Source organism: Malaclemys terrapin, chromosome 3 (genome assembly GCF_027887155.1).
Source record: "Malaclemys terrapin pileata isolate rMalTer1 chromosome 3, rMalTer1.hap1, whole genome shotgun sequence".
Lineage (NCBI taxonomy): Eukaryota > Metazoa > Chordata > Testudines > Emydidae > Malaclemys > Malaclemys terrapin.
The window spans coordinates 162,578,892-162,605,626 of NC_071507.1; the positions used below are offsets into that span (position 1 = coordinate 162,578,892).

A 26,735-nucleotide genomic window follows, 5' to 3' on the forward strand; every position below is an offset into this window, starting at 1 on the left:
CTAGCCTGGCCGTGGGGAACGGTCCCCGCCGCCCCTCAGCCCGGCAAGGGACTGGCGGCGAGCGGAGCAACCCGGGGGGCAGGGAGCCGAGCCCCGCTGCCCCCAGCCCCTGCAGAGGGCGAGGAAAGATCCCACTTACGGTGCCGATCCCCCCCGCGCGTGGAAATCGCTACGAACCGCGTCTAAGGAGCTTTTCCCAGCCCGAGCCCGAGCTCGTCAGTTACCCGAGAGTCACGTCGGAGCGCGGCGAAGTGCAGCCGGCCGCAGGTAGTTCCCGGCGCTCTCAGGAGCGCGCTGGGTGGGGAACCAAGTTGGGACATGCCAGGAGAGTCACACCAAACCCTTCGCAGCAGCCACGGCAGCGGGGCGAGGAGCTGTGGGAACGGCCAAACCCCGCCCTGAGCAAAGTACTAGGCTGGGCCCCTGGCACCGGCTACGTTGGGGAAAGGCTGCTCCCGACGTGAGGGGGGCAGCCCCTGACTTGGTGTCTTACACGGGGCAGGCTGGGGGCAATAAGGAAGCGGAAAGCTCGCCGCGCCCCAACGTGCCTGCAGGCTTGAGTTAGGAGAACGGGGCACATGCAGCCCTGCTTTAATTAGCAGGCATACATAGAAATGGGGAAAAGAAAAAGTAAATGCAATAGTGCAGTTCTTGGGTGGCACCTGCACTCAGGAAACTCAAACGGTGCATGGGGAAAAAAATCAAAGCTAGAAGGAGTTGAGTAAACTTTTCATTCATCAGCCGTTTGCTTTAGACTTTCAACACAGAGCCCTTTTCTGGGATGAAGAGGTTTTCAAGCGGATTCCAAGAAGATGAAAGGAAATGCAGCCTTCCATTGGCAGGCCGATTCCTAGATGGAGAGTTGTATTTAAATTAAACTATTTACTTACTTAATTAAAGTTAATTTTGGTGCTCACTATAATGCTCCTTTGTTGTGTTTTGGGAGGCAATGGTGACTAATGGTTTAGAGAAAGGGAATAGGCATTAGGACATCTGGGATACATGGAACCTGCAAATAACATGGAGTACCTCATCTCAGAAGCCATGTCAACTGGCTTGGAGTCAGGAGGCTGGGGCTGTGGAGTTAAAAATAGCAGTGGAGAGGTTTGGACTGGATCCTGGGCTCTGTGACCTTCTCCCATTGCAGACTTAGAGCCTTAGCCCAGCTGTCTACAGTGGCATTTTTAGCCCCACAACCAGAGCTCCAGTTAGCTGACTCCAATAAAAGACTGGTGGCATGCTGTGGCTGCAGTGTAGGCTGACATAGCCCTTGTCTCTATTCCTAGTTATGCCCCTGACTTTGACAGAGAGCCCCACATCAGAATATCCCATAGCTCTGTAGCTGGAGCACTCTCCTGAATGGTTTAATGAAAGGGAGCTAGTAGTTTAGAGAACATGGTTTACAGCACTCACCTTGGATGTGGGAGGCACCTGTTCAAATCCTTTCTGCCCCTCTAGCAAAGGAGGGGGAATTGAACTTGGATCTCCCACATCCCATATACAAGAAGGGTTGTGTGGTCAGCATCACCAAGTGTTTTGCGGGGAGCTAGGGAGGTACCTAACTAATTCTTGCAAGAAGCATCTAAGCCAGTTGACTCCAGAGGTATGTCTACACTGCAAAGAAACCTGCAGGCCTGAGCCCAGAAGTCTACACAGCAATGATACAGCTCCTGAGTCTGAGTTGGCTGGCACGAGCCACCTTTAAGTGTCTAGTTGCTGTGTAGACCATACCCGAAGCAGCTACTTCTCATTGGGGGATTACTAAGCACCTATCTAAGAGAGGGGCAGGGCTTAAGACAGTCCCCTTTCATTGGCAAATCCCATTATCTAGCTTAGGCTGCTGCTTTTGGCACCTCCCTGCCTAGCATGCTTGCTTTTGCAGTCTAATATGTGTATCTCTTGACATTCATTTTACTGAGAGGCTAGGCACCTGACAGTCTTATGGATCACAGTGGTGTTCTTGTGATTTTCTAAGCACCTAAAAGTTGTATGTCGCAATGCTGAGCATTGCAACACACAAGTCCCTTAGTGAAGCACAAAGGGTGGGAGTCACAATATAGAAGATGTGCATATAACACTTACATAGCTGGGTGGCAAAGCTAATTAGTGTCTGTAAAGTATTTTGAGATCCTTGTTTGAAAGGCTTTCAAAAATATGAGACTTTATTCTCAGCATGTGCGAGAGAGAAACATCCATGATTGTTAGTTACATGCATATTTATAAAAACCAACTTTTGTTTTTTTAATTTAATGTAATTACAATAAAAAGAAAAAGTAATTATCTTGTTAAGCCTTTGCCCTCATTATATTTTGTAGTATAGCTCGTCAGCCTGCTTGTATGTCACTTTGACAAGAATATTTTATCTGCAATATTTCATCTTGCCTACCTTGAAGTGCAAGTTTTCCCTCCAAGCTTGTAACACCCAGTATTAAATGCAAGGCATACCATGATGAGCTGTGAGGTTGCCACATTTTCTAAGCTAAGCAAGGTTCAGCTGACAATTTCTAAAGAGACAAGATGAGGTAAAAGTGGTAAAGATATTAACCTAATTTTTATCCAAATAAACATCAAAGATAGGGTCCCAAAGAAGTGGATAACAGCCAGTAAGTTTGGCTGAATATGCAGTGTTGTTATAGTGTGTTGGTCCCAGGATATTGGAGAGACAAGGTGGGTGAAGTAATATATTTTATGGGACCAAATTGTGTTTGTAAGAGACAAGATTTTGATCTTACAAAGTTTTTTCAGATCTTGCACTATTACTAATAGCCATAGGACCACTTGAACTCAAGTTGTGCTCTCAGTTACACCTGAGTGAATGTTTCATCCATTCTTGATAAAAATTGAAGTTATTTAATATTTAGCCTTTATACAGCAGTTTTGATCTTATGATAATTTGTGGTCAGGAAGATAGAATGCTTTTCTATAGACCATCTTTCAATAGCAATATAGGGCCAAGCAAATGTTTAAAACACCATCTATATTTTCCAAGTTTATATAGGAAGGGGGGAAAGGGCGAAAAAAAGAGTACTAACACTTTTCTACACCAACTAAATTGCTTGGACTTCCCTTTCTTTATACATGTAAATATTACTAAGGCTTCACTTAAGAGATGTTAGTCATTGAGTACAGGCATAGCATAACAAGAAGCAGTTCTGGATGTCCATTCACTTTATCAAGAAAAGTTATCTGGGTAAGAAAAAATAAAGGTCAGGTGCTTTATGCCACAGGCCTATTACAAAAGCATCAGTTGGGGTAAGTTTGGAAGTATTTGAGTTTTTAAATCTGTAAATATTGATTTTACTTTACACATACAATTACTTCCATTGATGATGATCCAAATTTACAGATAAGCAAAGAAAGAAAATACTGCTTGAGGCCTTAGAGTTTGATTTAATATATTTTATATACTTTGACAGGTGATATTGACAAATTGTGTTTTAATGGTTATAAACCTTTAGCTTTTGAATCTCAATGTCTATTGTCAGCAATTTTTATTGTCTGCCTCTCCCATAATTTCCTACAACTGTGAAAATTTAAATCAATACAAATAAAAAGCTTAAAAATATACAATCTATAACACTGCTCTACAGCCAAAATGCTTCTGAAATAAATGTAGTCAAACTTTACTACTTCTGGGTCACTGAGAACGAAAATGATGCTTAAAATTGTTGATAGGCTCTAGTTTTCAAGATGCGCTATTGGGTCAGTATATACGACCCTTGACTTGGGGATGGCGGAGGATAAGTGAGTTATAAAGGGAAGGGAATCTCAATTTAAACCAGAAATGACTAAAATACATCTTTGACTGGATCTATGAATAAATCTATGACTGGGTTTGGACAGTACTTGCTTTTTAGGCAAAACAATGAATGATGCAATCTGAAGCTGGTATTGCGTCAAACATGATATGAATTGCATCATGTTATTCCTAGAGGTCATGGATGATGCAATCATAACGAAGCTTACATCACTCTGCTGAACAAATTGCCCTACATCAGCTCTAGAAATCATACAGTGTCGTGCTCTCTTATTTGTCAGGGTTTGATTTTTGCAAAGGGACACATTTCTGTTTAGCCAAAGTGAGCAGAGATGCCTTGTACTTGTGTGAATAGTGCAGATAACTTCTGCTATGTTTGTGGTGAAGTGACTTTTGCATCACAGAAGCGCAGTATAACCACTATGGTTAAGAAAGCCTATCACCTTTATTTTGGCTGCAAAAATGGAGATCAGGACAAGAGGTGGGCCCCACACATATGCTGCAACACTTGTGCAACAAATCTTCGCCAGTGGTTGAACAGGAAAAGGAAATCTATGCCTTTTGCAGTGCCAATGATTTGGAGAGAGCCAACAGATCATACCATCAATTGTTACTTCTGCATGGTGCCTCCAGTTGGGAAAGGTGTCAAAGAAGAAAAAGTGGACTGTGCATTATCCAAACATTCCATCAGCTATACGTCCAGTACCCCACGGAGAAGGACTGCCAGTTCCTGATGCACCAGAATCATTCTCACTTGAGTCAGACGCAGAGGATGAAACTTCTGGTCCTGAACCATCAATGTCACAGGACCCACATTTTCTCCCATCCTCCTCCCCTGAACCACACCTCATAACACAAGGTGAACTGAATGACCTTGTCAGGGATTTGGAACTACCCAAGAGTAAGGCAGAGCTGTTGGGCTCCAGACTACAGCAGTGGAATCTCCTGGCAGGTGATATTAGGGTTTCCATGTTCTGTGACCGTCAAAAGGATCTTGTCCGATTCTTCTTCATGGAAGGTGATCTTGTAGCCTGCGACAACATGGATGGTGTGATGGCAGCCCTCAACATCGTTCACGATCCAGATGAGTGGAGACTGTTCATTGATTCATCGAAGACGAGTCTTAAAGCTGTTTTACTGCATAATGGCAATGTTTTGCCATCAATTCTAGTTGGTCATGCTATCTACACAATATACATAGACATAAAATGTAAAAACTTAAAACAACTGATTGGCTACTGTTTCTAAGATATTTAATTGTCATATTTGAATTCAGCACATCAAAATACATAATAAATAGCACATTTTATCTCTGAAGCAGACGACTTCTCAAAAATTGTAGACCAGTGTAATTGTCAAAATTATAAGAAAAAATAAAAATGAAAATTCTTCCACACATAATTAAGAGTACCTTTTTCTTACATATTTGTACAATTTCTAGCACAATGGGACCCTGATCCAATACTGGGGTTCTTAGGTGCTACCACAATACATAAAATAATAATGAAACTAAATCAGCTTCCATCTCCACTGCCACATGTATGATAATGAAGAGTTCAATCAGATTAGTAAAAGGGAACTTTGAAGATCAAGAAAGATGAGGTATTTATACAGCTCATGACACTGATGATCTGAACTTTTAGATTTCAAACAGATGAAGGGGGAAAAAATACAATTGCCAAGCATATCAAATGTACAATATCCAGAAGTCGAAGAATTTGTCAAGCGTAAAGAGGCTTTAGCCAGCTATCTTTAAAGAGAAAAAGATACATGGTTACAGATATTAATCTAAAAGGGGCCATATCATTTATGTAAAGCTTTAAATAGTATTGATACAAGATGTGCACCTTTTATGAAGAGGCAGGAAGAAAGATTGATGCGAAAAAATAAAAATCAGTATATTTAACAAATGTCCTGTTTTCAATACATGCTATTACAAAACAATCGCTATAGACTACCTTCTCTGGGGTACCTTACTGAACATCAGTCAGATTAAAAAGGTCTTTGGCCAGGGATAACGTTGAAGGATTTCATACAGAATTGGTAGTAGACACCCGAAATGGAAACATTTTGGAGCAAATGTACAAACAATGACATCAGTTGCAATTTGCCAGTGGTCCTAGTGGACCTGTTCGGTTCATTCCTTCTGGGGCACCCGGCATTGGCCACTGTCGGAAGACAGGATACTGGGATAGATGGACCTTTGGTCTGACCAGTATGGATGTTCTTATGTTCTAAAGAACTTTATAGGTAGGCAAAAATAGCAAATGGGGGAGGAAGGCAAGTAAACTACTTCCAGATCTGCACATGGTTCATTTTCAAAGTTACAGCAGTGTCTCTGCTAGGAGAGTTTTGGGGCATATAGGAACCAACTTTTGGCATGGAATTCATCCTGATGCAGATGCACAACCTGCCAAAGGGATGGAGGGGAGATGGATTGTGCCCTTCCAATACTGGGACTTCCTAGGGCCAGTTTGGCTCCTAGCTCTGGCTAGGAGGGCCTGGAGGAGACTGCCTGAACTTATGCCTGAGACCTCTCATGAGCCTTGTGGGGCACAGGTCAGTCTTCTCCACAACCTCTTCCAAATGTCACAAACCCAATTTTGTGGTCAGTATATGTAAATTTTTCATTTTTGTAATTTAAATTTGGGACTGGACTAAGGGCTGTCAGCACTAACTGGCAGCAATACAAGGATAAAGAACCCTTTTAGAAATGTGAGATAAAGAAAAAACCTATCTCAAATGATCAAATCTTATACACAGACCTGCAGCGTGAAAAAATGGTTTCATCTCTAATGATATCAGTGTTCTTGACCTGAATGCAGTTGCTAGGAACAGCAGGGTGATTGTTTCATATACAGATTTTTCCATGCACAGCCAAAGCAGTTATGCCCCCAAGCTTCTATTACAAGCTGGAAAAAATGCTATTGACTATTTCATTGTTAAAACTCTCTAGACTACAATAGCTGGATAGGCCACACAAATGATGTGTGCAGGGATGGTCTCTAGGTGGCCCCCTAGTGTATTAAAGTTCAGGCACCTGAGTTCAACTTTGAGCATGGCCTACTCCCTTCTGTAGAACTGGAGTTTTATAATCAATCAGAAGTGGTGATCCTATATGCGCAGTTTTCAGAGGAACCAATGAGTCAGTGAATTTGTGTTTGCTGGCACAGTCATGCTCCTGAGATGACCTACCCTTGAGCAGTGCACAGCTCAGCATGTGGAGTCCTCTGAAATACTTTGAAGATTCCCATTGAGTGGCCAGCCATTCAGTAAGGGTTCAGGTGACTTAGGAATGACTGACTGACAAGGTGTTCTGAAAACCCCATCAGCATCCAAACATATGCCAAGCCCCCACTGGAACAAGCAAGAGGCCACGTGCACTAGTGCAAGCTTTTGAAAATTCCAAAATGAGGTTTCTATGTTAACTACAAAATAGAGGTAGGCACAAATAAGAGAGTGGGGGTAGAAAATGTGGACAATACTATTGCATCTCACAATCTTATGCCATGTAAATCCATGGTCCCAGCTGTACAATAGACCAAGTGGATTGAGAACAAGGTATACACAAGGTGTACTTGGTGGCAGCAAGATCCCTGGGTTCTGTTGCACTCAAATATGGAAATTCTGTAGCAGCTTCATTTAAATTAATAGAGACTTAATTGTTTTAGCGTATATGAATAATTTTGTAGTAGTATGCCAGAACTGGTAGGGAGCAGAGGGGGGTAAATCTGTACCACCATTTTCTGCACTTAGGGAAAGCAGCCACCACAGAGCCAGTATGTGCCCTTCCTTGTGCAGATGACTGAAGCATCAACTCTGTTCACCCAATGCCTCCAATAGCATAGCTTATGCCCACAAGTGTTCCATGACAGAATTATATCTGTCACCATGTTTACTCCCTCCCAAGAGCAGGGGGGAAGATTGCAAGTCACCCACTGCTGTTTCTGTCCAAGGCTGCTCCATGGTAATAGACTGCTCCTTGCTACAGGCTAGATTATCACTTCTGATAAAATATCAGAGTGTTTTTTGAAAATTATTTTTTTCAGATTAGGACTTGAGAACTGTTTTCCAACAAAGGTTGTTATGAAATATTCTAATACTAATCATAATTCACATTATGGAGTAAAATGCTACCAGACTGTCCCAATGACATCAGATGAGACCCTTTGACGCGTAAGGGCAGTGTTTATAGGGGTTTAAGAATCTGCACCTATTTGTTACAAGTCTAGTAATTTACTGTACCATATTATTAATTGTAAAGGAAATAAATTCTATTCTATTCTATAAAGGTTTTATATCTCTCCCATCACTGTAGGATCTGCATGCCTTCCATGAATGTATTAAGGTAATTCATTCTGTCTCCAGAGGGAGAATTGTATTGTTAGTAGTTTGTTTTGGTAGGGAGTTTTTATTTTGGGGGGAGTAGGGGAGAAGTGTTGCAGGGGGACAGCAGTGTATACATTTAAAAAAAACTATGTATTTTAATAAACAGCAAGCTTGAAGAAGTACACCTTGCTCTTGGAGCAGCTGGTGGTGAGATTTGTGAGGATCCATAGTCTCTGTGGGAGTTCATTTCACAGCTTTGGCCTACTACATGTGGAAAACAAACACTCTATATGCTGCTGTAATGGTTCTCTTGGGAAGTGTGGCCTAGTGGTTATGGCTGCAACTCCTGCCTGCCAAGGGGGTTGTGGGGAGGGAAGCCTGGGCCCTCCCACCTCACCAGCATCCAAACCAGGGCCCTTTGGGCTATGTCCTCCCTGGGCCTCTTCCTCTTGTCCACCCCCCTGGGGTCAGCTTAGTCCACGGCTTTCCCCTGGTGAGGAAACTTAAACCACAATAAGTAAGGGGAGTTACTAAAGTCCAAGGTCCACAGGATGCTTCCCTCTGTCTCTGGAGTGGGTCCCTCCTTCCCTCAGGGCAGGCCCCTTTAGGAAGCTGTGTCAGAGTCTTAGGCATCCCTCTGCTCTGCTGGAACTGTGGGTCTGCTCACCTCCAGCTCTGCCACCTAAATGAACTAATTCCCTGCCTTTTAATTGCTCCAGCAGAGAGAGAGAGAGAGAGAGAGAGAGAGAGAGCACACGCGCGCAAGCGTGAGCATTTGCTGCAGGTGTGGTAGGGTGAGGCTGGCTGAGCCCAAAATTATCCCTTAACTTCTTGTTGCTCGGTGTGGGGCTTGTACACCCCATCATACCTGCAAACACAATCTTTACCCTCATGATAGAGTGGTTGGTGACATTATTATTAATTTGTACACAAAGCATAGGGCTACTAATTTGAATAACCAAGAACCCTATTTTCATTAATTGGTTCTTATTGGCTTGAAATTATTTCAGTGCAAAAACTTCCAAGTGTCTGCTATACTGTTCTAAAGATGGAAGTGATAACTTATTTTTTCCTTTACTCTTAATGTTTTTACCAGCACCATGCATGAAATAGTTGATTAAACTATTTCTTTAGCTTAAATAACATTTCAGTGCAACTAACAAAATTAATCTTATCAGTGTCAGCCTAAAGACTCAAATCAAATGAATATGGTTAAAGAGAAAACAAATTTCTTTTAAAAGTATTTTAAAACCACATTTCCCAAACACAGAACTTTCAAACTCCCACACATCATGGATTATTTCTGGATTGAGGTAACAGCCTTATTAATGTAATTAAGTAAGGTAGAGCTTTCTTTTGGTCCAAAAGTGTAGAAACATATAGGACCAGTTTCTACATGAAAATGCACATACAAAATTTCCACTGACCTTTACAAGAGCCTCTCTTCTGTAATAGAGAGCAAAGTTTTACTGACAATAGCTATAGACCAAGATTTAAAAAAAAAAAAAAGTGCCAATAATTAGGTGCAATATTTAAGCACCTAAGTGGCCAGATTTTCAAAAGTGCTCAGCAACTAGTAACTCCCAAGAAATTATTTTTGATTTACACCAGTGTTGGTGAGATCTGTCTCATCTTTATTTTGTAAATTATAAATGCGAAGATACATTAAAGATTAAAAAAGTGTTAAAGTCAAGTACTCAAATTAGGAAAAGCCAGATTTAAGGGTGGCTGTGCAAAATTTGCTTTAAAATGTTTCATGTCTCTACACTCACCTTCTACAGACTCACTGTGGTCCAGACTTCTAATCTAATAAGCAGATTACTGTTTCCAGCACTTCCTTTCCCTTTATCCTTGCAGCCATGACACCTGTGCTCCTACTTAAAACAAAAGTAATGCTCCCTTCCTTGCTCCATCCCCAAAATGCTATATGAAAGGCAGAAACTCCACCTCAGGGAGAGCAGCAGGAAGGATTCCTTCTTCTGGAGTTCCCAGGCTATTCACCCAGGCACCCACTACTACACCCCTTTTTGGGGTATAGATAATTGGTCCTTGAATGATTAGCTTGCTCTGCTGACTGGTGCATGGGAGGAAGCCAGGTACAGCCTCTTCTCCACCTCTCCACACACCCCCTTTGGGTCTCCATGCTCTACAGTGGGATTAGAATTGGGCAGCCCCTATGAATGAATTTGGCGCAATTTAAGGAAGCTGTGATACTCTTTATCCACAAACACACTAGCTCAGTTTCTTGTTTTATCACTGTCATTAAAATAACCATTGGTAGTGATGAGTAATCAGCTTACAGAGTCCTCCTATATGGAGTCCTGTAGGGGTTGCTTTTACCATTGCTGCTATTCAGTGTGTAGGTGACACCACTCTCAGAACGTAAGAATGGCCATACTGGGTCAGACCAAAGGTCCATCCAGCCCAGTATCCCGTCTGCTGACAGTGGCCAATGCCAGGTGTCCCAGAGGGAGTGAACCTAACAGGTAATGATCAAGTGATCTCTATCCTGCCATCCATCTCCACCCTCTGACAAACAGCAGCTGGGGACACCATTCCTGACCCATCCTGGCTAATAGCCATTAATGGACTTAACCTCCATGAATTTATCTAGTTCTCTTTTAAACCCTATTATAGTCCTAGCCTTCACAACCTCCTCATAGACTATCCGGGTGGAAGGGACCTCAGGAGGTCATCTAGTCCAACCCCCTGCTCAAAGCAGGGCCAATCCCCAACTAAATCATCCCTCTTTAATCTCTCTTCATATGGGACCCGTTCCAAACCCCTAATCATTTTAGTTGCCCTTCTCTGAACCTTTTCTAATGCCAGTATATCTTTTTTGAGATGAGGAGACTACATCTGTACGCAATATTCAAGATGTGGGCGTACCATGGATTTATATACTGGCAATAAGATATTCTCCATCTTATTCTCTATCCCTTTTTGAATGATTCCTAGCATCCTGTTTGCTTTTTTGACTGCCGCTGCACATTGCATGGAGGTTTCAGAGAACTATCCACGATGACTCCAAGATCTCTTTCCTGATTAGTTGTAGCTAAATTAGCCCCAATCATATTGTATGTATAGTTGGGGTTATTTTTTCCAGTGTGCATTACTTTACTTTTATCTACATGAAATTTCATTTGCCATTTTGTTGCCCAATCACTTAGTTTTGTGAGATCTTTTTCAAGTTCTTCACAGTCTGCTTTGGTCTTAACTATCTTGAGCAGTTTAGTATCATCTGCAAACTTTGCCAACTCACTATTTACCCCTTTCTCCAGATCATTTATGAAGAAGTTGAATAGGATTGGACCTCGGACTGACCCTTGGGGAACACCACTAGTTACCCCCTCCATTCTGAAAATTTACCATTTATTCCTACCCTTTGTTCCCTGTCTTTTAATCAGTTCTCAATCCATGAAAGGATCTTCCTTCTTATCCCATAACAACTCACCGTAATTTACATAAGACCTTTTGGTGTGGGACCTTGTCAAAGGCTTTCTGGAAATCCAAGTACACTATGTCCACTGGATTGCCCTTGTCCACATGCTGTTGACCCCTTCAAAGAACTCTAATAGATTAGTAAGACATGATTTCCCTTTACAGAAACCATGTTGACTTTTGCCCAAGAATTTATGTTCTTCTATGTATCTGAGAAGATATTTTATTCTTTACTATTGTTTCAACTAATTTGCCGGGTACTGACGTTAGACTTGCCGGTCTGTAATTGTCAGGGTTACCTCTAGAGCCCTTTTTAAATATTGGCATTACATTAACTTAGGGTTACCATATTGCAACACTGCAAAAAGAGGACACTCCACGGGGCTCCGGCCCAACTCCGCCCCTGGCCCTGCTCCAACTCCACCCCTTCCCCACCCCACCCCAACTCTGTCCCCTCCCCTGAACGCTCCCCCCCCCCCGCTCCTCCCCCTTCCCTGCTTCCCGCGAATCAAATGTTCACAGCAAGCCTGAAACAGGCAGGCAGCCAGCCAGCAGGTAAGCTGGGGCGGGGCACGAGGAGGCATGGCCCAGTCCGGCCCCCCTGGCCAAGCGGCTCCCTCCGGCGGCCGGCCCCAGCCAAAAGGCTCTGGCCCTGGCAGCTCCGGCCCGGCTCGGGCCCTGGTGCACCGGCCCCAGTTCCGGCCGAGCGCGCCAGCCCCGACCGAGTAGCTCCGGTTGGCGGCCGAGCACCCCCCAGCCCAGTGGCTCTGGCGGCTCCAGCCCGGACCTAAGCCTCACGACCCCAACCAGAGCTTCGGCCAGAGTGTGGCCCGATTCTTGCTAAAGCCAGCCCTGATCGGGGGAGTTGTTAGTTTTGCTGCAGCCACTCCACTCGCACCCGGGGTCCCCCGAGCGTCTTTTGCCCGAGTGCGAGTGGCTGCAGCAAAACTAACAACTCCCCCGATCTGCGGGGGCACAGAGGCGGCGGGTGGCATCCAAGTGCACAGCCACCTCCTCCCGGGCTCCGGCTGCTGCTGCACTGAGGAGAGCAGTGGGAGCCCAGGAAATTTGGAGCCCGGGGAGGAGGCGGTCCCCTTACCAGGCCTACCTATTTTCCTGGACAAGTCGGGCTTTTTGGAAATTCTTCCTGGACGGGGATTTGAGGACCAAAAAGCCGGACACGTCCGTGAAAATCTGGACCTATGGTAACCCTACATTAACTATCTTCCAGTTATTGGGTACAGAAGCGGATTTAAAGGACAGGTTACAAACCATAGTTAATAGAACTCAAATGTGAAATTGCGGAACTTTCAGAACTCGAGTGAACGCCATTTGGTCCCGGTCACTTGTTACTGTTTAGTTTTTCAATCAAATTCCAAAACCTCCTCTAATGACACTTCAATTTGTGAGAACTCCTCAGATTTGTCACCTACAAAGGATGACAAACATCCTCAGCCATGAAGATTGAAGCAAAAAATTCATTTAGTTTCTCCGCAATGACTTTGTCGTCTTTAAGTGCTCCTTTTGTATCTCGATCGTCCAGGGGCCCCAGTGGTTGATTAGCAGGCAACTGGTTGTTTAGCAGCAACTGGTAAGGAAGCAGTCATATCAGTATGCTGATACTCTGGTCTATGTTGATTTACTGCAACTGAAAATTTTTCCTAGTGACTCCTTCTCAGCCCTGTCTTACTGCGTAGTTGACTGCAAGTGGCTACATGAAAAGGAAACATCATACCAGATATGGAGTTACTGCTTGTGGCATGTTGAAAATGTACGTAGGATCTTGCCTGTTGCATAGCTGCCCTCTATTGATGGTGTTTGTCTCAGGGAAAGTGATAAAGTCTGCAGCCTGGGGAATGTTTTCTCTGTGACTACATTGTATGCACATACATGTATGAGCATAGAAATCTTGCTTATGTCCAGACCTATAAAGGTTATCATTTAGTGATGCTAGAGCTGTGCCAATTTGAGGCATCCGGGATGTCAGCTGATATCACTTGTTGGAACTTGGGGTCACTACTTTCTAAGTTATATTTGTTGTGAATAGGAGGTTGATACAGGACAGTAGCTGAAGTCAAGAGGTCTTCAGGGTTGAACGTTGGTTTCAGGAGAACTTTTTTATTCTTTAAAAAGTAAGGCAGATAGATTCATAGAATCTATAGATAGTCCAGGTCTCCTTCAGAAAAGTGTGTTTCCATTAGTGGACATAGTCACTCTATAGCCAGCAGGAACATGGATCCATTTCACATGTTGAGACTATTATTTTTCAGGGCTTCTTGAGCCATGTGTGATTGGGCCAAACCAGGCAGGAGATGAACTTCTATGCTGTCAGCTTTTTATAGTGCTCTGTGCTTGTGTCTGGGCAATGCAGTGTTTGTTGATGATCTGGTTCACTATATGACCTAGCTCTGCTGGCCATCATTCTGCAAGATTGCTTGTGTAGGAGTAGTAGGCCTGTTTTGCCTCTTTTACTGCAGTGGTGTAGTCATCTAAAAGTTGTTTATGCTGTTGTGGATGAATCTCGGAATGTTTTATGCCACTGGTGTTTCCATGTTCTGCTCATGTGCTTCATCTGCCAGAGTTTGTTTGTGAACCATGGTGATCTCAGGTGGGTGGTGGGAGGAGGTTGTTTTGGTCCAAGGTATCAGTGAACCTCAGCTGATTATACTATTGTACCAACTCACTGGTGGCTTGCCTTAGTACAGGGATGCCCAACCTATGGCCCACAAGCCATATATGGCCCACCAGAGCATTTCATAAGGCCTGCGGCCTGCTTCAACACAATATACTAACAGTCAATTCATTAGTGTTTACACACTTGTGTAAACTAAAATGACAAACATGATGAGAAAATAGACAATACTCTACATATGTATTTAGATAGAAACAACCTATGAAACAAGCTGAACTTAAAATATAAATCAATACCGGTGACTTTAAATCTTATTAAAATATGTAGAATCCGTTTAGCCCACACAAGGTTGTGTTCAAGTTTGTGGCCCTCCTGTGTAAGAAGGTTGGATACCACTCCCTTAGGATGTGTATAGCTTGTTTTGCTACAGAGCAGGGGTGGCCAGCCTGTGGCTCCTAAGCCATGTGCGGCTCCTTGCATAGGCACCGACTCCAGGGTTGGAGCTACAGGTGCCAACTTTCCAGTGTGCTGGGGGGGGGGGGTGCTCACTCCTCAACCCCTGGCTCTGCCACAGGCCCTACCCCCACTCCACCCCTTCCTGCCCCCTCCCCTGAGCCTGCACTGCCCTTGCTCCTCCTCCCTCCCCACCTCAGCCTCCTGCATGCCACAAAACAGCTGATCAGGGGGTGCGGGGAGAGGGGGAGGCGCTGATCGGCAGGGCTGCTGGTGCGTGGGAGGCTCTGATACAGGGCTACTGATGTATTACTGTGGCTCTCTGGAAATGTACACTGGTAAATTCTGGCTCCTTCTCAGGCTCAGGTTGGCCACCCCTGCTAGAGGATTGAAAACCTAAGTGGTTCAAGAGTTTTTGGGAACAGACCAGTTTTGTTGCTGTTCATGTTTACTGCCCATTCCCAACCAAATATAAAGCTACTGAATTGTGATTTTTTTTATTTCATTGTAAACATTTCTTAGGTCCCTGAGGACTGGGTCCTATATGACATTGTTCAGGTTAGCAGGACCTTTGACATTTTAACCTCAGCAATAGCTGCTGTAAAGGTAAGTTAGCAGAGGTGCTATTTTGAACAGCTTCAAATAAGTAACAATATTTTACTACATTTATTTTAAATTTTATTCTTGATAACTTTACCATACGAGATGATCAGCTACTTGAGTGACAGGTGCTAATATAAATCTTAAAATAGATAGGTAGATTTACACCAGAACAGTTTTGTCCACTCAGTTCTTACTGAATTTATTTCTTGGGTCTCATTGCAGGGTTACATACTTCAATGCTCAAAAGTGCAAAATTTTGATCTGAGTAGCAGTCTCCTGAACTTCACCTGAAATCATTATGAATAAGAGTTACTCTCAACCATATAGGTTTGCAGAATCGGGTCGTACCTGACCAAGATGACACAAAAATGAACACTAAGTAACCTGTGATAGATCATTAGTCTTCAAGGCAATTAGGAGCCAAATTTGTACACACTTTGTAGCTATTCTCTTACTTTATTTTAGTGGACCAGGTTGTTTTATTAAAAACAAACAAACAACACTCATTTGTTGTAGTGCAGTAGGGGCCTGAACCACCTTCCACTGAAGTCAGTGGAAAACTCTCATGGACATGAATGGGTTTTGGATCAGGCCCTAACTTTAGCTTATTCTATAAGCTACAGAGCCAAATCCTGCTTGCTTTACTAATAGAAGTAACCTCAATAGCCAGTCTCAATTTGAGAAAGGAATGCTAAACACTTGTAATTCCCAGTGAAGTTCATTGGGCTTGTGGGGCACTCAGCACTTCTCAGGATTGGGCACTATCACCTTAACTAGCAGAAAATGAAATGAACCTTAAACCAGCTTTTCTTCAATATGTTTTCCCAATAGCCTAGGACAAGAAAGAAAGGGGACAGTCTTTTTGTTATGCAAGTGTACAGTGCCTAGAACCTTAGGCTCTGCTAAATAATAATTAGTTTAGCAAAAAAATCAGCAGACAAGAGTTGTTTTCAGTTTGTTTCTTAGCCATGTGCATCCAATTCTTCAATGGGGGGGGGGGGAGGGGGTCCAAGATTTCAGGAGGAAAAGGAAGTCAGTAGAAGTTATGCCAGTGACTTCAAGAGAACCAGGATTTCACCCTATTGCCTTAATTTAAAATCTCATCCAAGTTGTAGCATTCATGTCAGTAGAAACATGATTATTATAAATAATTATCAGTTTAGCACGTACAACTTAGTTTTAATATAAGCCTGACAGATTTGCTCCTGGGCTCCCAGCAAGCCACTGCTTGGGTGTACAAAACAAAGAGGTCTTTCTTTGGCTGTCACCTCCTTAAGGCAGGACACCCCTGGCAGCAGTTTCACCCAGCAACAACAAGCTGGTAGCAAATCACCCACTTGTCCGAGGTCAGACCTACCTTCCCTCAGGGAGGCTTTGACAGACAGCAGTCTCTTGAACAGTTCTTCACCCCAGCCAGGCTTCTCTCACTGAGTTAGAGGTCTGCACTCCCTCCCAGACAGTTTCCAGCTGAGCTGTGCTCGCCCTTTTTAACCCCTCCCTCTAAGCCTGACACCTACAGCAGGTGTAGCTGGGTGGGGCTGATTGAGCCCACAGCAGCTCGTTAACCCTTTCCTGGCCAGTGTATGGTTTATGTATCGAATCACAACATTATTATTAGTTTAGTAGGAAAAAGTAAATTTGTTTACTTCTACTTGCATGAAGTTGTGTTTCCCCCTGCTCACCCCCCAAACATCTTCCATTTTGCCTTCATTGCACAATGATATTGCAGCTGTTTTTGTGCTCTGATGGCTGTGAAGGTAGTTAACTTGTCATGGCACCCTTCATTTGTCATTCAATTTTACAAATCAAATTCAGAAATCATTATGAGCAGTAAAAGTAGGAGAAAGTGAATGGGCCTGATAAATGATTTGACAGAAGTGGTATTCAGATAAATAAAGACTCAAATCTGCTTTCAGGTTTCCGGATCTTAGCTTCTGTATTCAGAAATATAACAAAAAAGAGTTTTGGAACTCTTCCCTTGAAAGTTCCTTCTCGTGAAATTGATTGAAATGAAAAAGAAAAGACTGAAAGTGACATTACGGCTACATTTTCAAAGTACAAACTTGCAAGTTATATGTGCACAGGAGCCAAAATCAGCTGGTGAATTTTTATTCCCTTAATTTTCAAAACAAATGCCTGAAATTAAGGAGTTTACCTGGCTGAAAAGTAGTCACAGGTCCCAAAGATAAGTGCAAAGTAACTGCAGCCACAACTGAGCAGTTGATTGTACCAAGGGTAGATCATAGTACTAAAGTCATGTTGAGTCACCCCAGACAGTAAGAGATGGTGAGACACATGCTGGAGTACAGGCCACATCGCAGAACATCAAGATCAAGTCACTACATGCTCCCCAGCTGTCCTCAAACTGATGTGGAGCTCCTGGTTGTACTGGGATGGCTTCTTCTAACAGCTACCAGTAAAGAGGGACCCACCAAGCATAAAATGGGAATGAAAGTTAAGCTGCCCACTGCTTAGTACCTGGGATGAGAAATAAATGGTGGTCCTCCAAGGAGGATCACTTGAGAGCAGCATGTCTCAGGTAGGAGCAGGCAGGCCAAGTAGCTCCTAAATCCCAGCATAAACCCAGTATCCCACAACATTGTGATTCCTCAGCAAGCCTTATAGCAGCCCACATTGGCTGTCCATGGCTCTGCCATAGAAACACTGGATGAAAGGCACAGGACACCAAAAATTAAAAATATCCTATATTAAAATGCAACAGGAGGGTGGTGAAGCACTGGAATGGATTACCTAGGGAAGTGGTGGAATCTCCATCCTTATCGGTTTTTAAGGCCTGGTTTGACAAAGCCCTAGCTGGGATGATTTAGTTGGTGTTGGTCCTGCTTTAAGCAGGGGATTGGACTAAGTGACTTCCTGAGGTCTCTTCCAACCCTTATGTTCTATGATTCTATGAACAGTTTAAAGTAAATTTGAGGATAGTAGCAATTAATCCAATATCAGTGGGTGGATTGTGTGGTCTATGGAGATAATTCAGTTCAGTAGCTGTGGGCTGGTCAAATTATTGCCCAAATTTGGGGGATTCAAGGAACCACTTGCATCCAGTTGAACCCCTTTAGGAATTCCATAGCAGTTGCATTCTCTAGTCAATGCCATGTTGCTCCTCAGAGGTATACCTTTTGGCAGGTGCAATTCATTTATACCCTAGTTATACTCTCCTTTGAAAATATTAAGTTGGTACAAATTCCCCTTATGCTTGTTTTGACAAAATCATACTGTTTAACGGGGAAATAATGTGAAGTGTTGTGACCTGTCTCAGCATAAAGGATTTCCATTCAAGAATTTTTATGTAAGCCTACCAATATCTAAATAGGTGATACAAAGGCAGTCAGATGATTTTTAGTGCCTATAACCGTTTTTGTAAGGGGTGATAAAAGCACAGTAATAAAAAAAATATAGTCCGTGGACTCCTTAATGTAATCTGAGATGTCATATACTATGCTGATACAGTAAATCACAAAATAACTGCTATGTCTGTGAAGGCCAAAGCATGACACATCAGGCTATAGTGCTGTGCAAAAGGAGATGTCTAAAGCTTCTTCATTTTTAATGTGACCATAACAAAATGGTATTTCTATTCTTGGTATAAAGGTTTTGCTAAGAATTGAAATAATGTTTGGATACTGTTAACCTATACTGGAGCAAGTTTATTCCACATGTGAAATTTAAATCCTTGAATTGATTGCTAAAGGAACAAAGTTGTAAGACCAATTCCAACATAGAAAGAGAGCTTCTGGCAGGTACCGTGGTTTCCAGTTTGACTTGCCATTGGCAGAATCTAGCTAACCTGGGTTTCATAGCATGGGTTTCATAGCATGAAATCAGATTAGCTCTTTTCCATTATTTATGAGTATTGCATCTACTGTTCATATTTACAAAGATTTAGGATATAAATGGACTCAAGCAAAAAGACACTACTTGCGGCAACAAATTCTTTCTATTATATTGTTTTTATACAGAGGATACAATTAAGGAGGCTGCTGCCGCAATCCATAGTTTTTGATGTTGGCTGTTAAGGAGGATTGTCCATTCTATGCTAAATCACACAGACACATAACTCAGTATTGGTTACAAAGATTGTACATCTTGGTGGCAAAGACCTGGTTAAGAACATTGACTATCCAGGTGAAATATGATTAAATTGAGTTGAGATATTTATCACAGTGGCCAAACTAACATATTGACAGATCTAGCAACTTTCCAGGGATCTATTTGGGTGGTGAATGGAAGTAAAATCAAAGGCTTGTTCTGCACGGCATGTGTGAGATCAGCCCTCCCTATACCAATGGATTATAGATGAATGGGGATGGTGGTTTGTCTCCCAACCAGCCAGGATCAGGAATTTGAGGATATACGCTGTCTCATTGAATAGGTATTAATCCTCCATGCCATGCCAATAACAGTTGAATCAGTGGCAATGCCTTGTGCAGTCTCAAACAGCATTGCAGACAAGCTTAGAATGTGGGATTATGAAGCACTCATTTAGGATTCAGAATTGCGAGGCCAAGGACACTGATTGTTGTGTGAGCGCTGTACAGTAATTGATATAGGCTGGCAATTGCATAGCAGCTTTAATCATCTCACCTCATTTCAGAACCTGCCAGGACGGTCAACTTTCAGATCCTATTTCAGTTGCATTGAGAAAAACTGCTAACTTAGTTTTAAAGGTGAAAAGGTACGTTTGTTCTGTTCTGATTAGTGCCCGCACTGAGAAAAAAAAATCCAACAACTTTGAATCATTTTAAAACTCCTGCATTACCTGTTGGTTGGATCATTCCTAACTACCTTGCACCAGTCTTCTTCCTGTATAGTATCCTGGCTCAGACATGTTTCTAAATTCCAAACATTTTATGATTCTCACCCTACCCTTTGGCTGTTTGAAATAGGGAATTGCTAAATGGCATCCTAAAAGCCAAACAGTCCCCTAGAACTCTCAGTTTGCATTTACCATGTCTGAAACATCATGTATTTATACATCAGTTTGATCAAGCAATCGTATTTATGTGAAGATGGTAAGCCTAATCATAGCAATGATTAATTAGAAAGATAGGCTAATTCACCTTTGTAACAAACTAAAAAAATCCAGAGATGTAGGAGTAAAATGGTTGGAGTTACAGATATGGAAAATTATGATATTTTATCATTGCTAAAATGGAACATAATTTAAAAAGAAAATCTCTCCTAGTGAGCAAGTGTCTTTGAAAGACACAAAGTGCACAGTGTATACCATTGAACTGAGCTATAAATGTATGGTAAATCAATATAAGGCAGAATATAATAGAAGTCTAATAAAAAAACCAACAACAAAAAGTTTAACAGAGTTTTCAGAAGTAAAACAAATGGTATTCCTGCAAATTTTCTCAAAATCCAAGCAGCTTTTTTGAATTGTCTGATGGCTTTTGGTTTACAACCTTAATATACAATATCAACTCTCAGAATGAACTCTTGATGTCTTCTCAGATGTGTTGCACACAAGAACAAAACTATTCTGAACTTGAAAGGCCACCTCTTGCCTCAGGAACATAATGAAATATAATGATGACCAGCTGCATCATCAGTTATTATTTATCATAAGGTATGTAAAATGCCTACACTTGGGGGGAAAAACAAGTACATTGTCATATCCGGTTTCTATTACTTATAACCAGATGTAGGAAGCAATAAAACTTTAATTGAGATGTCATGTGAGAGAGCAATAGCACTTGAACTTTGACCAATATGTAGGAGAAACTACTATAATGTTAATAGCATTATACAAAGATTGGTATATATTAATAAAAGAAATGGCTTTGTATGAAGAAATAATATATTGCATAAACAAATCTCCCAAAATCTGTCTTAAACTGGGGCAATTTTGTTGCTCATCTCAAAAGTAACACAGATTGGAGCATGGATATTTTGGTGAAAGGATGCATTAATAATACCAAAACAGATCATTCCAGCTTGTGATACGAACAAAGCACTATTTGAAGATTGTTTCATAGGTGGATTGTTTAACAGCATCCCACGTAATCTCCCATACCTGCTCACCCATACAAAAAAAAATGTTATTTTTTTTATTGTCAGAGTTTCATACATCTCCCTGCTCACCTTCACTCAGCTGACATAATGGTTTCCTGTTGTGGGTGATATTCCTAAAGGTCACGTCTTCATTCTCTCTTCTCATGATGGACAGTCTGATAATAATGGTTAAGAGTGTGACAATAAGAGTGTGACATTTTGTCATGGTCATTTGAATACCATGTAGCAGGCAGCAGTATGAAGAAAACATTATTTCAGGGTGTTGTGAGAGCAGCAAGACCTTTTGGTGTGCTTCCATCTGTGCAACAGGATGCGAGCACATGGAAATCATGAGAGGTCTTCTTTATCAGCTAGAGTTGATAAAACTGGAAAACTATATTTTTTTCTACAGTTTTGTCCAAACTGCACAGTGCCTGTGTGTAAGAGTTCCTTATGGGCAATTGTAAGATTTTTTGTTTTACCATTCAACATTCACTATCACATATGTTGACTCCACTATGCTGATAGTGAGCGATAAGAAGTCCTAATCCAAAACCCTGTGAAGTCAATGGAAACACTTTAAAGTTCTTTGGATCAGGCACTAAACTTGTTGAAGCATTAAAACATCAAGAAATAGGGAGGGTGGGGGAAGGGGAAGAGACTACACAGAATGCTGATTCCCATTTCTACTACAAATATTTCACACACAACTGCTAAACTGATGGGCAACCATCTGATTCTATTCTCAGACCAGTTCTGCAATGTGTTAGCTCCATTGATTTAAGTGGAATTGCCCCTGATTTATGGTAGGGTTAATGAAATCAGAATCAGGCCCACTTTAGATCCATGTTCACTATGATTTACATCACCTCTGAATTTGGCCCATTGTCTTTTATAGTGCTAAGAATTAGCTGATTATGATTAAATACATGATCACCACTTAGACCTAGATCCTGCAACCACTGAAATAATGAAGTTTCATGGGGATATTCATGTGAGTAAAGTTACACGTCTGTTTAAGTATCTTGTGATGATAGTAACAAAATATGTATTAGCAAAAATAATACTTGGCACTTATTTGTATTTTTCCATCTTCAAACTACTTGACAAATATCACCTAATTAATTTGATAAGTACTAATGCTTTCTCAGACCCCTATCTGAAATAATCTGTGTTGTTTTGATCACCATCTTACCTGAGGTTTGTCAGTAAGTTGTAGTTTTAAAACTGACCTGCACAGCTTTTTCACAATGTTCTAACATTCCTCCCCACATTAAGATATTCTAGAATTATGGATCTTGTGCAATCTTATTTCCACCCTCTTGTACATCCAGCCTGTGCACAGAAGGAGGTAGCGTCAATGGAAAAAAAATAATGTGGGCTCATGTCATTAAAGTTGGCATCATAATGCATACACTCAAGGGAGACAAATGAAGGTTGACTGCTTGACTTTATAACCTAAATAACATTCTTTTAATGTCATTTTTATAATGTAATTTCCAGTTTCGGTTTTTGTTTGTTTTTCAAGGAAAAAGATGAAAACAACCGCTATAATGCGCTATGGTAGCAACTCCTCAGTCATAAATCAGGAGGGTTTGACTGCTGAACCAACCTTCAGCACCACAGCACAAGGTTTTACTAATTGATCTACAGGAGTAACTACATTAGCTGGCAGCAGCATAAGGCTTTATCTGTGGGAGGAGGAGTGTACTGAGGGAAAGAGCTGGTTCTCAGAAGAGTGGTTGGTCAGAGAAGCCCAACCAGGCTCTCTCTCTTCCCTCCCCATGGGAGCTTGAGAGCTCCTGCCCCATGTGGTTGCTGCAGCCAGGAGTAAATGCACAGCTGCACCCTTATGCTGAGTCTGGGAGGTGGTCAGGGTGAGCCCAGACCAGCTCTTCCCCCTCACATTACTGCTTTTCCAGTATTTTGGGTGTTGCTGCACTTGTGACAGCCTGAGCCCAGCTCTTAATAAGCATCACCTTTAGTTATTATTTTGACAGGCTGCAAAAACGTTCTTGAAGGACACAAGAAAGAGAAGGGAAATAATGATTCTTTAAAGTTTCTCTCTGCAAAAATTGAACAGAATTTTATTGTGACAAAGAAAAGGCATTTCTGTTACCAGAGGGCTTTCCATTGCCAAATTTCAAAGTCCTGCAGCAATGGAGGAGTAACAGCTGCTAAAAAAAAAAAAAAAAAAAGGCACAAGAATCCTTTATAAGTAAAAATGTTATGTCACCTAAATATGGGAGTTACTGTAAATCCCCCCCCTTTTTTTGTTTTGTTTTTAATTCCTCCATGCAGTTTTTCTTTTGGATCCAGCTCTTTGGCCTCGGCAGTGTGTCTAACTTTGTTCACTGTGAAATAGTAACATCACAAACTCCATAGACATATGAATCACTTAGTTACAATGTCAGTTAATCTTGGTCTGGGAGATTTCATCTTCCACCCTCTCTGGGCTGGGAGGCAAGCAACTGAACCAAATTCAATTACGAAAGTGTAGCAGCTTTAACCCAAATAAGGAAGAAATGAATAAAGAGTGTGATAAAGAGGGGAAATATGTCCATCTGTTTGGCATGCAGATAGCACCAATATAACTAAGGCTCACTCTGTTTTTTCTGTGAAGTGGAGGTTGATGGTGTGCTAGAGAAGAGTCAGTGTCACTAATCTTAAAAAAAGTGAAAGGAATTTTGACAAAAACATGTATCTTTATGGGTCAGGAATCTCTTATGCTGTAAAAGTGAACAATCTGGAAAAAGCTTCATAGGTCACCTTCAAGTAAATAACTTACCTCAGTCAGATCATTCATTAAGCAGTTAACTGCAGACAAATGGTCTATGACATGTCCTAGGAGCCATTATTATAATTATTATTTATTAGACAGTCTGTATTTTGGATTTCAAGTTATCAATACCAGATAAGGACCTTTGCATATTACAGATTAAAAAGTTCTCTTCTGTAATGTTTTGCATGTCTTATTATTAAGCAGCATGAGGATTTCTGCTTGATTATAAGACATACATCAGGCATTTAGCTCCTTATCACATTACACACATTCATATCTAGGTGAGCAAAGTACACTGATAATTAAAGTATTTTTCAGTTGGAGATACTATACTGTGTTGACTTAGCTTTAACGCCAACATATTCTATTTGAAATTTTACAGTGAGTTGTTAAATATCTCCCTGGTAGGCCTCTGCCAGTCACAAACTATCTGAACTTGGAAGAGAAGCAAACTGAGAAGTCCTGTTACTCAGCTGAAGTTTACACTGTAGTGGGTGGGAATGAACTGAAGCATAGCAACTCACAGTAGCTTTTGTCAAGCTCTTTTTTTTATTTTAAACCAAAGCTATATGCAATTTCTCCCACTCCTAACCATATTATACAATCCCACTCAGGCTAAGATATACAAGCCATTTTAGAAATAATAATAATCAATTGTTATTTCCCCTAAAAATGCAATTGTCCATGCCATTTTCAAAAAGATAGCACTGGACCCAGAAGACCTCTCAAACTACCATCTCCTATCCAACTTTCCATTCAGAAGCAAGAACATAGAGAAAGCAAAGACTTACATGTTTTTGGAGCCTGAAACCTCTGCCAACATCCTGGATTTCCCAGGTGACTTGCACTTGGGTTTCAGATATTGTTACAGGAAAAAGAGCATTCTGATAGCACAAAAAGATGCCTTTACATAGCTATGGATGCAGACAATATTGCTATTCTCATACGACTAGACTTCTTTGCAGCTTTTTATAGAGGTGTCTTCAAGTGTTCCTCATCCACCAGCATGACCTCGCTGGACTAACTTATGCAATATTACAATGGATTGTCCCTTTCCAGCAGAACCCAGAGTGAAGATGACTTAGGATTTTAATACTACTTGCACAGCCCCACAGAGAGCCATAATACCTCCTTTTTTTCTCTTCAACATCTACATGAAACCACTTAGAAAGACATTGAGACACCACAGTATGCATTGCCAATAGTATGCTGAAGGCATCCACTTTCACATTTCTTCATAGTCAATCCCCACCCTACCCATCATCTCTTATTCGCTATAAAGTTGTCTGTGCTCTTCTCTTATTGGCCCATGATGCCAACTGCCCACTTGTAAAATTTTCAAACACCTTTGTGCTTTTTCCTAACCTGCCCCATACACTTGGGAGGTACTCCACATAAACATCCATCTTCAAATCCCTCCTCAAAACTTTCCTTTGTCATGATGCCTACCAAAAACTGGGCAAGGGATAGATTGCTGGTGTGCTAAGAATACAACCTATCATTCTAACACAACTATCACACTGTTTACTTGTACTCCCCCTCGCCCGTCCCCATCTGTCTGTGTCCATCTGTTGTCTTATACTTAGATTGTAAGGTCCTTGGAGCAGGGACCAACTTTTTGTTGTGTGTTTGTGCAGCACCTAGCACAGTGAGGTCCTGAATTATGACTAGTGATCCTAGGTACTATGTTAAAACAAATAATAAATAAATAAAATAATTCCCTTTGCATTTCTTATTTTCCACAGATACAACCAGCTGCCACTACTAAGGCGGTCACAGTGCCTACAAGAGATCAGCTCCTAGAAGAACAGCAGCTGACTCAAACTTAACCTGCCGATCTTAATCCAAACTCAGTCCTAAACTTGTAATATTTGTAAGACAGTAACTATTTTTCATGCATGGTGATGTGATTGATGCACTAACTGCTGCTCTGATGATACCTTCCTCATGCACTGTGTTCACCCAAGAGAGCAGCCTTGTTGCTTCTAGAAGGGGCAACCCATGCACCCGCACCCACTCTCTACCACCCCATCCTCTTTATCTGCCAGAAAATTCTAGGCATAGGCAGGAGTCCAAACAAGCTCAGTGAGGCTAACAATAGGAATTCCCTATGGGTTTGATTCTTACTTGGGTCAACTTTCTGGCGTAAGAAGGAATTCTCACCATGGCACCAATGTTGGGGGAGGAGTGATGAGCACACTCACAGTTGATGCAGTCACATTCATGGGCTAGGATGGGGATGAGGAAGTAGAGAGGTCTTATATGCCTGTTGCCTATGTATGGACTACAGTAATAGCAGAAAGAAATGTTGGCATCACAGCATACCAACACAGAATGTTGGTATTATCCGTGAAAGTAGACATGGACTAATTATTAATCCAATATTGGCCCCTAAATGCAAATTTATGTTAAAGTATAAAACTGATTTTGTTATTAAAATAATGGCCCTCCATGTTTTGTTCTTGCCCCCTTGATCCCTCTTCTATTCTGGGCTGCTACCACAAGAACATATGCATCAACATTTCTTAATGTGGCCATCTTAGACAAAAGATTTCACACATGCTGCTAAGCATATTGGATAGTTTGCAAGAGACCTAGTTATGTGATGAGAGAATGGGTAGTGAAAGAGCAAAGTTGCCTTCTTTGTCATTGGTGATGGGAACAACATAGTCAAAACAATTAATGAAGGGAAGTAACATGTGACAGTGTTGGTTATTTTG

General features: G+C 41.7%; 1 protein-coding gene and 1 long non-coding RNA gene across 2 annotated transcripts in view; one reads left to right on the plus strand and one right to left on the minus strand.

Moving 5' to 3' along the window:
- FAM83B (family with sequence similarity 83 member B) overlaps positions 1 to 852 on the minus strand; it is a 75,977-nt gene extending 75,125 nt beyond the window's left edge. Inside the window, exon 1 of the mRNA XM_054023727.1 lies at positions 225 to 852. The gene's annotated coding sequence lies outside the window, so the exon portion shown is untranslated. The remainder of the gene's footprint in view (positions 1 to 224) is intronic.
- LOC128834708 (uncharacterized) lies at positions 1 to 26,465 on the plus strand. Its single transcript, XR_008444473.1, has 4 exons — positions 1 to 267; positions 20,694 to 20,808; positions 22,132 to 22,227; positions 25,761 to 26,465. It is a non-coding gene; the product is annotated as an uncharacterized LOC128834708 (long non-coding RNA).
- The last annotated feature ends 270 nt before the right edge of the window (positions 26,466 to 26,735 follow it).